Source organism: Dipodomys merriami, unplaced genomic scaffold, assembly GCF_024711535.1.
Source record: "Dipodomys merriami isolate MVZ:Mamm:240054 unplaced genomic scaffold, mDipMer1.0.p SCAF_23, whole genome shotgun sequence".
In the NCBI taxonomy this organism is placed as follows: Eukaryota; Metazoa; Chordata; class Mammalia; order Rodentia; family Heteromyidae; genus Dipodomys; species Dipodomys merriami.
The window spans coordinates 7155197-7168066 of NW_027203715.1; the positions used below are offsets into that span (position 1 = coordinate 7155197).

General features: G+C 35.0%; 1 non-coding gene across 1 annotated transcript; it reads right to left on the reverse strand.

Moving 5' to 3' along the window:
- Window positions 1-742: 742 nt before the first annotated feature.
- Window positions 743-849, reverse strand: LOC138835201 (U6 spliceosomal RNA). Its single transcript, XR_011374506.1, has one exon. It is a non-coding gene; the product is annotated as a U6 spliceosomal RNA (small nuclear RNA).
- Window positions 850-12870: the final 12021 nt, after the last annotated feature.

Here is a 12870-nt window from a genome sequence, read left to right on the forward strand (position 1 = left end):
ACCAAGAGTGTAGAAAGTTTCCCTTTCTACACACTCTCATCAGCCAACATTATTACCTTTTGAGTTATTTAAAAGGGCAGGTTTTTACTCTGTGCAGGACCCAAGATGACCTCAGACCCAAATCCTTTTACTCCTACCTCCTAAACGCTTCGAATTACAAGCCTTTACCACCACACCTGGTTCTTTTGATTTTTTTTTGATGAGGTTTATAATAGTTATGAAGTAGTATCATAGTAATTTTGAATTGCATTTCTCTAATGACTTCTGTTTACAAAGCATTAAGCCATCATAGAAGTGGTATTAAACACAACTTTGTAAACCCACTGGCAATTTTCTTTGGGCCTGGCTGACTTCACTTAATATAATTTTTTACAAGTCTTTCCATTTCCTAACAAATGGGGCAATGTCATTCTTTCTGATGGAGGCATAGAATTCCATTGTGTATATATACCACATATTCTTGATCCATTCATCTAGAAGGGACATCTAAGTTGGTTCCATATCTTAGCTCTCATAAATAATGCTGCAATAAACATAGTTGTGATAGTAGTTTTAGTATGGTCTTGTTTGTGGTCATTTAGGTAAATTCCCAAAAGTGGGATTGCTGGGTTAAAGGGGAGCTTTACGGGGAATCTTTTGAGGAACCTCCATAATGCTTTCCAAAGTGGTTGAACACGTTTACATTCCCACCAACAATGCTGTATGGTTCCCTTGTGGCCACATCCCCTCCAGCTTCTGTTGTAAAAATATGGAACACTCCATGAATTTGCATGTCATCCTTGTGCAGGTGCCATGCTAATCTTCTCTGTATCGTTCCAATGTTAGTGTATGTGATGCTGAATTGAGCATAGAATATTTTTTATATCTAAAGTGCAATTGATTTTTTTAAACTGCACAATTGAAAAAAAAGGAAGTTCAAAAGAATTGTCATGAAATTTTACAACCATATATTTCTTTTTTTCTTATTTTTATTTTTATTTTTATTTTCTGTGAACATACTGTACAGAGGGGTTACAATTACATGGGCAAGATAATGAGTACATTTCTTATCAAGCATTGCAGCCTCTTCCTTTGTTTACTCTTCACATCTCTTCCTAGCCTCCTCCCCCGGCTCCTCCTCCCCCCCCCACCAAAGTTGTAAAGTTCGTTTTCGACATGACCACTTGTACTTCTCATTGTTGCAACGGGTCCACCTGTATCCTTAAACGACTTCTTTTTCCCCATCTCCTCCACAGATTATACCGACATCAAATATAGTGAAAGCAGGGGTTATACTGTGAGGGAGGGACATACAAAGCAACAAAGAAATAATCTTATAAATGCGTTAGAAACAAATGCATGAAAGAAAAAAAAAACCTTTAAATGCATATCTAAGGGTTCATTTTCTTAACATCACATTATCTGAATCTTTTTTGCTTGACTTATACATATACTATATATTGCAAATAAGGGAAACCATGGGACCTATGTTTCTTTGGGCCTGGCTTACTTCACTTAATATAATTTTTTCCAAGTTTTTCCATTTCCTAACAAATGGGGCAATGTCATTCTTTCTGATGGAGGCACAGAATTCCATTGTGTATATATACCACATTTTCTTGATCCATTCATCTACTGAGGGGCACTGGTTCCATATCTTAGCTATGGTAAATAATGCTGCAATAAACATAGTTGTGCTGGTAGCTTTAGTGTGGTCTTGTTTGTAAGCATTTGGGTAAATGACCAAAAGTGGGATTGCTGGGTCATAGGGGAGCTCTATGTGAAGTATTTTGAGGAACTTCCATACTGCTTTCCAAAGTGGTTGACCAAGTTTACACTCCCAGCAACAATGAAGTAAGGTTCCCGTCTGTCCACATCCCCTCCAGCATCTGTTGTTATTAGATATTAGAGTTCTTGATTTTTGCCATTCTAACTGGAGTGAGGTGGTACCTTAATGTTGTTTTGATTTGCATTTCTTTTATGACTAGGGAGGTTGAGCATTTCTTCATGTGTCTATTGGAAAGAAGGATTCTTTCTTCTTCAGAGAAGTTTCTCTTTAAGTCTTTAGCCAACTTATTTCTTGGGCAGTTGTAGAACCATACATTTCTTACATAAGCACACATTTAAGAATAAAGTCAAATTGACATGTCAGAAACAAAATAATTCCAGATGTTTGTTATTCAAGAAATGTATAGGAGGAGGAATTCAACTATTCTGTACAAGGCACCTGTCTGTCATAATGAACACTGCAGCAAGTGTTAAGGTTTGTTAAAAGTTTTAATATTTTAAATATATTTAATTTTGGGAATTTGTTTATATATGCCAAAATTAGGACTGTTTGGCAGGTATAAAACTTTTCTATAAAGTATTTAAGATTTATAGTAACAGACATATACTACTAAGTATGTGCATTTCAGAGTTTAGGGAAATTTTATTAATGAGAAGTCACAAAGGTTTTGTGTAAAGAAGCAGAATAAAGAGTTCACACTTTGTTTACTACACAGTTTCTGTTAAAACTTTAGGGCTTCCTTAGTTTATATGTTAATGAGGAAAAATGATGATATAAGCCATAAACAAATAATGAGATATGCCATAAATAGTAATCTTAGTGGGTAACTTTAAAGACTTCTCATATTCTATAAAACTCTTGTTGAACTTCACAACCTTAGTCAGTGTTAAATGTACATGATTATGAGAAAATAGTAAAACCGAATATGTAGCATATTTCAAATAGTTAAAAACACATGTTTTTAATTTTATTAATTAATATTTAATTATTGGTTTTCTTTATTTGTAACATTGTTTTACTTGTTGACATATAGTACAACTTTTTTTTGGGGGGGGGGTATCCAGTCATGGGGCCTGAACTCTGGGCCTGGACCCTGTCCCTCAACTTTTCAGCTCAAGGCTAGTGCTCTGCCACTTGAGCCCCAGCGCCACATCTGGCTTTTTTCTTTTTGCTTATGTGGTGCTGAGGAATCGAACCCAGGGCCTCAGGCATGCAAGGCAAACGTTCCACCACTGAGCCACCTTCCCAGCCCTTGTAAAACCTTTTGTAAGTCATCATTAGGGGGTACTTTGAGAAGGTTACTTGGATGGCCAAACCAATTTTTATAGGTGCATGTTAATTTACAAAGAGGAAAATTAAGAACAAAATATGTATTATATCTAAAATATACTTGGAACTCAAAAAATTAAACCACCCAACAACAAATCCTCAAAGAAACAACTGCCCAATAAATAAGTGGGCGAAAGACTTAAAGAGAAACTTCTCTGAAGAAGAAAGAAGGATGGCCAATAGACACATGAAGAAATGTTCAACATCCCTAGCCATAAAAGAAATGCAAATCAAAACAACATTGAGATATCACCTCACTCCAGTTAGAACGGCAAAAATCAAGAACTCTAACAACAACAGATGCTGGAGGGGATGTGGACAGAAAGGAACCTTATTTCATTGTTGGTGGGAATGTAAACTTGTTCAACCACTTTGGAAATCAGTATGGAGGTTCCTCAAAAGACTTCACATAGATCTCCCCTATGATCCAGCAATCCCACTTTTGGGCATTTACCCAAATGCTTACAAACAAGAACACACTAAAGCTACCAGCACAACAATGTTTATTGGAGCATTATTTACCATAGCTAAGATATGGAACCAACCCAGATGTCCCTCAGTAGATGAATGGATCAAGAAAATGTGGTATATATACACAATGGAATTCTATGCCTCCATCAGAAAGGGTGAGTTTGCCTAATTTGTTAGGAAATGGAAAGGCTTGGACAAAGTTATATTAAGTGAAGTAAGCCAGGCCCAAAGAAACATAGGTCCCATGGTTTCCCTTATTTGTAATATCTAGTATATGTATGAGTCAAGCGGAAACGGTCAGATAATGTCATGTCAGGAAAATGAACCCTTAGATGTGTATTTTAATGTTTTTTTCTTTCATGCATGTGTTTCTAATGCATTTATAAGATTATCTCTTTGTTGCTTTGTATATCCCTCCCCCACAGTATAACCCCTGCTTTCACTATATTTGATGTCAGTATAACTTTTGCAGGAGATGGGGAAAAACCAGTTGTTTAAGGATACAGGTGGACCTGTTGCCACAATGAGAAGTACAAGTCGTCATGTCCAAAACTAGCTTTACAACGTCGGTGCGGGGGGGGGGGGGAGGAGAAGGATTGGGATTGGGGGGAGGGGGGAGACTGGGAAGGGATGTGAAGGGTAAACAAAGGAGGAGGCTGCAATGCTTGGTAAGAAATGATAGACATTATCCTGCCCACGTAATTGTAACTCCTCTGTACAGTATGTTCACAAACAAAATAAAATAAAATTTAATTAAAAAAAGAAGGTTGAGAAAGTACCTAAAAAAATTATCAAATAGAGTCTGAATCAGGAGTGTTGATAAATGTCCACACCTAATATCTTAGCCCTAGGCTGAAGCAGTGGTATTACAGAGTTGAGGCAACAAAACGTGACAGACTGTGTTTTGTTTTGTTTTGTATTTTGATTTTGTTGGTGATGGGGCATGTACTCTGGGGCCTGGGTGCTGTCACTCAGCTCAAGGCTAGCGCTTCCACTTGAACCATTGCACCACTTCCATCTTTTTTGCTTATGGGTGCTGAGGAATCAAACCCTGGGCCTCATGAATGCAAGGCAAGCACTCTACCACTGAGCCAACTTCCCAGCACCTGAGAGACTGTGTTTTAAAAAAACCATCTAAACAACATTTGCTTTCTGCTTTGGGTTATATAAGGAAATATATAAATATATTTTTATATTTTTGTGAATTGTACTTCTAAATTTATACTAACTTCAGCCACTTTATCCTTTTCAAAGTCATGAAATATCTCTGAGAGTTTGCTTCTGTGAAAATTGTTTTTGCATTTATAATTTCTCCTGGGTTATTTTTATTTTTATCAAAATAACTTTATATTTCATGTTGATGGGTTATCATACATCAAATGCCTTCAAATGTACATGTAGAGTCTAAAGATAGCAGCATGAATATTCTCATACAGCTCTTGTTTATCTGTTATGCACTTCCAGTATTATGATATTTCTCTCTCTTTCAATCTCTCCCATTTCCTCTCTTTCTCTTTCATTGTCCATGTCTGCTACTTAGAATTTCTGCTGATCTACTTACTATTCCTTCAGGATCCACTGGTTTTGTGGGAACATGATAGCGACCATCAGTTACCCTTGCATTCTTTAAGAGTTATAACAGTTACATGATATTATTCTTTGCCATTCAAAATGGCAAAACAGCAAATCTAGGAATTCCTTTTCATTTTATTACTATTATAAATTTTATCTCATAAAAATTGTTGGGATGGATAAGATAATCTGACCTGTGACCTAAAAGTTCTTTTTCTTGGGGCTGGAATGGTGGCTCAGTGGTAGAGCCCTTGCCTTGCATGTCTGAGGCCCTGGGTTCGTTTCCTCAGCACCACATAAGCAAAAAGAAAAATAGCCGGAAGTGGCACTGGGGCTCAATTGGTAGAGTGCTAGCCTTGAGCTGAAGAGCTGAGGGACAGCGCCCAGGCCCGAGTTCAGGCCCCACAACTGGACCCCAAAAAGTTCTTTTTCTTTTACAAACAACCTTTTCCTTTTATTATCAGTTAGTTACTACATATAATGAAAACAAAGCTATCCTATAGAAAGTAGACCGAAGTTGCTCACAGGGATGAAAAACAAAGGAATGTGAGAAGTGAGTACAAAGGATGCCCATCATAGAGCACAGATCCTAGGAGCAATTTATCATGTACACTTTGTGAGAATGACAATGTGCTGGAAGTATAAGTTAAGTCACTGAACAACTGATATATATATATATATACATATTTATATCTGTATATTCATTTATATTTGCATATATATGTTTTTATACCCTTATATATGTACAAATGTATGTTACTATACACACAAGTACAAGCATACATATACACATGTATACATGCACACATGGAGAAAGACACATAGTTACAGACAACACAAGTTTCACTAGTTGTTGAATATGCCTTGGATGGAATGCTTGGAACCAAATATGTTGAAGATGTATTTGTCTCTAAGAATTCTTTTACCACTCCTCTTATCTCTTAAAATTGGTAGTTTTTGACAGATTCGATTTGCAAAATGCGGTACAAGTGATAGCAAATCACTCAGAAATCTCAGTAAGTAAAGGTCATATGGTGTTTCCTTGCTCCCTACAGAATGCTTGCTCTTGTAGACACTCTCAACAATCAAAGCATGAGGAGAATACCCTGGTCAAGAATAAAGTTATAAAGCTTTAAATGGCATCCTTACTTGAACTCCTTTTCAACAGCATCAATTCCTAAGCAGATGAGTGAATCCTCAGAACACTGGATTCTACATATACATTTAACCAACCCATGTGAAAAGTCCTATGTGAGAAATGCTGACTGAGGTCTTGATGATTTCCTGGCCAAGAAAATAAGAAAAAAAGAAAATATTTTTAATGTTTTAAAGTTTGAGAATAATTTTTAACCTGTAAACAAATGTGTAGAACACAATTATACCAAGTGAAAAAAATGCTGGCGTTTCATTTATGTGCTCTTGGCCTTGGCAAGTAATTTTAGGTGTGTCAACACAAGTAGAATCAGCAAAAATCAAGACAGCACTTCTTCATTTAAGATACAAGGAAAGGATACAGGTTGACCCATTTTAACAATGAGATGTACAAGACAGTCTATCAGAGTGGGGGTGAATGGGGAAGTTGGGGATGTGTGAAGGAAAACTATGGTAGAGGAAAAACAAATGATGGGGTAACAATGCTCAAGAAGAAATGTACTCATTACCTTACTTAGGTAATTGTAACCCCTATGTACAGTATATTTACAATAAAAATATATATTAAAAAGATACAAGGAAAACTTCTGTACTTATAGGAATTTGTATTTGTCACTCAATATCAGTAAGGTATTGGTTTTAGGACCAGAGGCTATGAACACTTTGGATACTCAAATTCTCTACATGAACACAGTATATTATTTACTTTAGAATCTGCCCACAAGCTAGTGCAGAGTAATTGCTATGAAAATTTTTACTACATTCTCTGTTTGTAATGAAACATAAAATTATATTCACTATGAACAGATACAATTTTTTTCAGATAAATTTTGTCTGCAGTTTGTGGATGGAATTGGGACAGCAATTTTGAAAAGCACAAATTTCTTCACTAAGACCGGTCTGCAAATTGTAACAAGGAGCTAATACAGCATCATTGAATAGTATGGAACTCCAAGGAGAAGTACTTGAGACATTATCAGAAAGTGTAACAACCCAAGGAATTTTTAGAAATTCAGCTGCTAGATTTCTCATGGAGAGCTTTCATAACACTTTGTGAAGCACAAGTCAGAACCTCACTGAAGTGTAGATGGTTTTTCCTCTCCTTTCTGTCATGCTCTGTCATTATCAATCAACATATAGCTAATCTTGAATAATCCTCTAATAACAAAATGTTGATGGAGTGTTTATATGTAGAAAATCTGGGAAGGCTAACTTTTTCCAATTAGGACAGTCTGTATTCTATGACCCAGCAGAGAGAAAACTAGGTAAGCATCCATTTGCAACCTTCTGAATAATTCTGATTCTGCCCACATCAGTTATCTATCCATACCTGTGCACAAGTAAGAAGATTTTAAAAGCGTTTAGTATTTAAAATTTAAACTTAAATATAGAATGAAATTAGTTCCAATGCATAACATTAAGATATTTAGAAACAACTGAGAAACCTAAAGGTCTATAAGATTTATTTTTATTGGAAGTGAAGGAATTTGATTCTCTACGGTTTAAGCAATTTGCAGCAGACTTGATACTTATTAAATTTTGTATATTGAAAGGAATACAAGCCTCAACAATATGTTAATACTATCCTCTTATTTATCTCTAAAGGTTTATGCTTCTGGTCTCTTAATATTAAAACTTCAAAAAATTTTATCTGTAGCAAGTTGTGCAAAGGGATTTCACTTCCTCATGTCAGTGTTGAATAGAGTGTATGTGCATTTCAATGTTCAGTGCATCTGGATCATTGTCAAATTTTCCATTTTTCTTCCTTCCCTTACCCCAAACCCACCTATCCCTTCAAATTTCCTACTTATAGTCTCACATATGTACATTGAGTGTTATGACTGTATTAGTCCACCATTTCATTCTCCAGCCTTCTTCTCTTCTCCCTTTAAGCCAAGATCCCCTTTTAAGACTTGTTTCAACTTCATGGTATTTTGTTAAATATCTCTACCTTTGGCATTTGGCTATGGGCTTGCCACATCCTCTCTTCCATGTTTGACCACATAAATGAGTATATTTCTCCACATTTCTAATCTCTGAATGGCTGAGATAGGTCTCTTTTACTATTCACCTTCTGTCCTAAATTTAGAATTGCACCTTCAGAGCCATCCTATAGAGTTTTTTTCTTCTCTACACACTGAAGATGGAAAGGAAATAATTTCCATGCTCTTAGCATTATGCTATCAATCATGAATTTCCATGCTTATCACTTCAGCAGTCTATGTTTAAGGAAGATCTTCAATTTCTGATGATAGGAGCATGAGTCAGTTTTAATTATGCAGATTCCACTATGTAGTGAGCCCTAAATTTTCAATAAATTTCGAGTAACTTTTTATTAAAAATTTAAAAAGTTTTATTTCAGTATTTGAAATGCTGCCCCAATTATTTTAAAAGTTTCACAATATGTTAGACTGAACTTCCCCCCCCCATTTTCACCACTAGTTCAGGTTAAGTCTCCTTTGGCTTTATTGTTTGAGAGGCCAAGGGATGAGGATAAACAGAGAGATGATTATTATTCAGATATCACCTTCCTCTTCTGTTTCTGCTATTCTTGTTGAGAGGAAGACTGGAGCAGGGAACAAGAGTGATGCTTGACTTCACCGTACAAGGGAGCATTCCTGGCATGTCAATTATTGTTTCTCAGTATAACTTAAACTGCTTACTCTTGCCTTCTGTGTAACAGTAACCGAACTGTGGCTTCCTTGGTGCAGGAGGAAGCACACTAACAGGTTACTACTTGTAAATTGGTATCTTATATCTCAGCTTACTACCAAAAATATAAAGCTTTGGCTACATAAATGCAAAGGTACTGATTGTCCAACAATACCTTAGTGAGCAGTAGACAATTCTACTCAGCTGCCCTCTTCTCTCATATCCTCCTCTTAATTCCCCTCCACTCATTTACCCTTCCATCCCTTCTTTCTTTGTCTCTCTTTCCTCCATATTAATCTCTATCTTCTCTCTTTTTCTTTTCCAGTAGCAAGTGATTTGGTTTATCAGACAACACATAAATAATTGAACAAATATTTATTTCTCCTCTTTTTGTGATTTTTTATTCTTAAGAAGTGAGTTGTAGCACAGCACCAGTGGCTTACACCTAGATACACAGTAGGTTCAAATTTGACAATTGCAATTCCAAGCTATTTTAAGTAGATAAACCTAAGACATTCTTTTCTACACTTGTGGTAAAAGGAAGAAGTGAAGGTGTGGCTCAGGTGGTATAGAGCAAACATTGAGAATTAAAGCCCAGATAGAGCTCAAGGCCATGAGTTCAAATCCCAGTACCAGCACAATATAAAAAAAACTGAGTCCTTTGTCTTTGAAAAGGGATATTTCTCCAAAAATTCATACCCAGGGAAATGTTCAAGGTCCAAGACTCTTTGTAAGTCTCTTTCACATCTTAAACTGATTCCTCTGCTTGATTCACATTATGGAAAATAGGAGTCACACTTCACATTAAAAAGTATGTGCATTGCTGAACAGTTCTTACCATTTTTAATGTAAAGGAAGCATGAGAGAGCAATTCACCTCACTTGTGTGAGTTAGGTTTGACTCACTGACAGACTTTTGCAAGTAAATGAGGGTCTGTTTACACATAAAGAAGTCTATACAGATGGTTTTCTAGGAGAGAGAACAAGGTAGCTGTGGTCCAAGTTTGAATCAGAGTAAGTTTATTCCGATGATATGGCAAAGAGAAGCTCATCTCATAGAACACTATGCAGACAGTAATTTCAAAAGGATTAAAAACCCATGTCTATGTTGTGAACATCCAAGTTTTCACAAACAAAAAGCAGTTTCCTTAGCCATGAAAATATAAGTTAGAGCAAAAGGAACTATGTTAAATATAGTTAATGGCTGAGTGACATGTGTAAAAGAGTTCTGTAATTACAACTAAACTATAAATTTTTCATCATGTCCCTAACAAGAATCTCAAAGATAGGCCTGGCTAAATCTGTCATAGAGGACTGGGTTCATGCAATTGTCAGTTTTGTTTAGAGTCCAATATCTTCTACAGTCGCTTGGGCTGCAAACCGCTCACACCACATGCAGTGTCTGGAAAAACATGCTGTCTTGCTAGGCAGCTAAGGGATTCTAGTGCCACTGTGAATATTTATCGTTTTTCTTATAATTATACCTGTCAGTGTGAAGTCATTTCACAATAAGAACAATAGTTACTGTACCTTTTGTCCCACTAACAAATCTCAGATGTAAATATAGCCGGTAGCCCGTGGCTCATGCCTATAATCCTAGCTACTCAGGAGGCTGAGATCTGAGGGTCACAGTTCAATGCCAGCCCAGGCAGGAAATTCCATAAGATTCTTATCTCCAATAAACCACCAGAAAACTGGAAGTGGAGCTATGTCTCAAGTGGTAGAGCTCTTGCCTTGAGCTGAAGAGAACAGGGACAGCACCCAAGCCCAGAGTTCAAGTCCCAAGACTGACCAAAAAAAAAAGTATGTATATATATATATATATATATATATGTATGCATATATATGTATAAATGATGAGATGAATTACATTTAAATATAAATCAATATTTATGATATACATTTAAAAATATATATGTTATATTTATAATATATACATATATTTATATATAAGATCATATTATATCTATATGTTTATAAATATATTTGTAATTAATGTCCAAAGAGTACATCTGAAGATTTTGGGGAAAATGTAGTGTGTCTAAAGGCTTATTACTGATCCATCATACTTTCAATCATTTTTTCCACTTATTACAATGTCTGGGGTACCAAGACAATGATTATTTTATTCCTTACAATTTTGGATTAGAAACACCTACTTACTTGGTATGAAACCTACCAAAATATGATCTTGAAATCACACACCACAAACTGGACATCTACATCAATTTACCAACTTACAGGTCTCAAACATTTATTTGAATCCTTTATCTCGTATACATTGTTTCCTTCGAGTCAGCTACATATAAAAAACATGCATAAATTTTCATCCTCACATGACATAGTAAACATAACACTGTAATAAAAAATAATATGATACTGAAAAAACACCTTCGCAAAAGTAATTAAATTTTATTTTTTAAATTTAATACACTATTGAAATACTGATGAAAGAGCAGCTGAGAGAATGTTTCAAATATTAGAGTGTCTGCCTAAAGAGCATGTTTCTCATTCCAAGCATCATTATTTACATTCTTCCTCCTCCCACATAAAAAATAAATAACTACAGAATTAACCTACATGTTCCTTAATCACTCATTGAAGAAAGAAATTGTAATATATATATATATATATATATATATATATATATATATATATACACACAATGATGTACTATTTAGCCACACATAATTAGGAAATCATATTATCTTCAAGAAAATAGAACTGGAAACATTCATATTAAAGCAATAAGCCATACTGTGAAAAACAAATACTAGATTTCTCATATGCAGACTCTAGACCCAGAAAATAAAATGAATGACCCAGGTGTAATAGATAGAACTGATTAAATTTGGAAAAAAGTAAGAGAGGAGATAAAGAGAAATGCTGTGGAGTAAATATGTTCAAATATTTCATAAGTTAGTATGATGACATAATAAAACATAACTATAAAAATAGGCTAATGAAATTAATAAAAGGAATAAAATTTAGCAAGCTACATTATATGGACATATGTGTATAACACAATAAAATACCTTGTGAAATTAATATTTGCTAATAAAAAGGCAAAAATTAATTCCAGTTTTTATAGATTCATATGTTAATTTCCATTTTTTGCCCAGATATTTCCCTGATAAAGTAAAAGGAGAAATAGGTTTTGTTCATTTAAATTATTCCAGTTAACTACTGTCAATGTGAAATTGTTCAACTTAATTATTATATTAGAATATTTCCAATGTACTCTTCAAAATATTACCCTATAGGTATATACTTTTTGCTATTTATTGAATATGGTTCCTTTACTTAATTAGTATAGACCATTTTCTGAATGTAGTTTGGTTTATGCAACTAAGATATATAATACCTGACCAGGAAATCAATTATTCAAACAGTTTTTTATCAAAAATGCCTATAACAAAATAAAGAGGTAAATCCAAAGTATGTATATTTGAAGACAATACCTGTTTAGTCCTCTTCTCACATTCCCCATTCCCTTTTTGAGAATAATACACATTGTAAGGAAATGCATTAAATGTTTTACAGAAATAGGTTGACTTTAGACCAATGAGTTACTCTATGCTGTATTTTTATTTACATTATATACAAAAAAGCTAAATTCTTTTTTTTTTTTTTTTTTTTTCTTTTTTTTTTTTTTTTTTTAAATTGTATTTTATTTTATTTGAGAACATACTGTACAGAGGGGCTACAATTACATGGGCAGAATAATGCATACATTTCTTACCAAGCATTGCAGCCTCCTCCTTTGTTTACCCTTCACTTCCCTTCCCTGCCTCCCCCCTCCCCCCACCCAATTTTACCCCCTTCCCCCCACCCAATTATACCCGCCTCCCCCCCCCCACACCGAAATTGTAAAGCTGGTTTTGACATGACATTTTGTACTTCTCATTGTTGCAACAGGTCCACCTG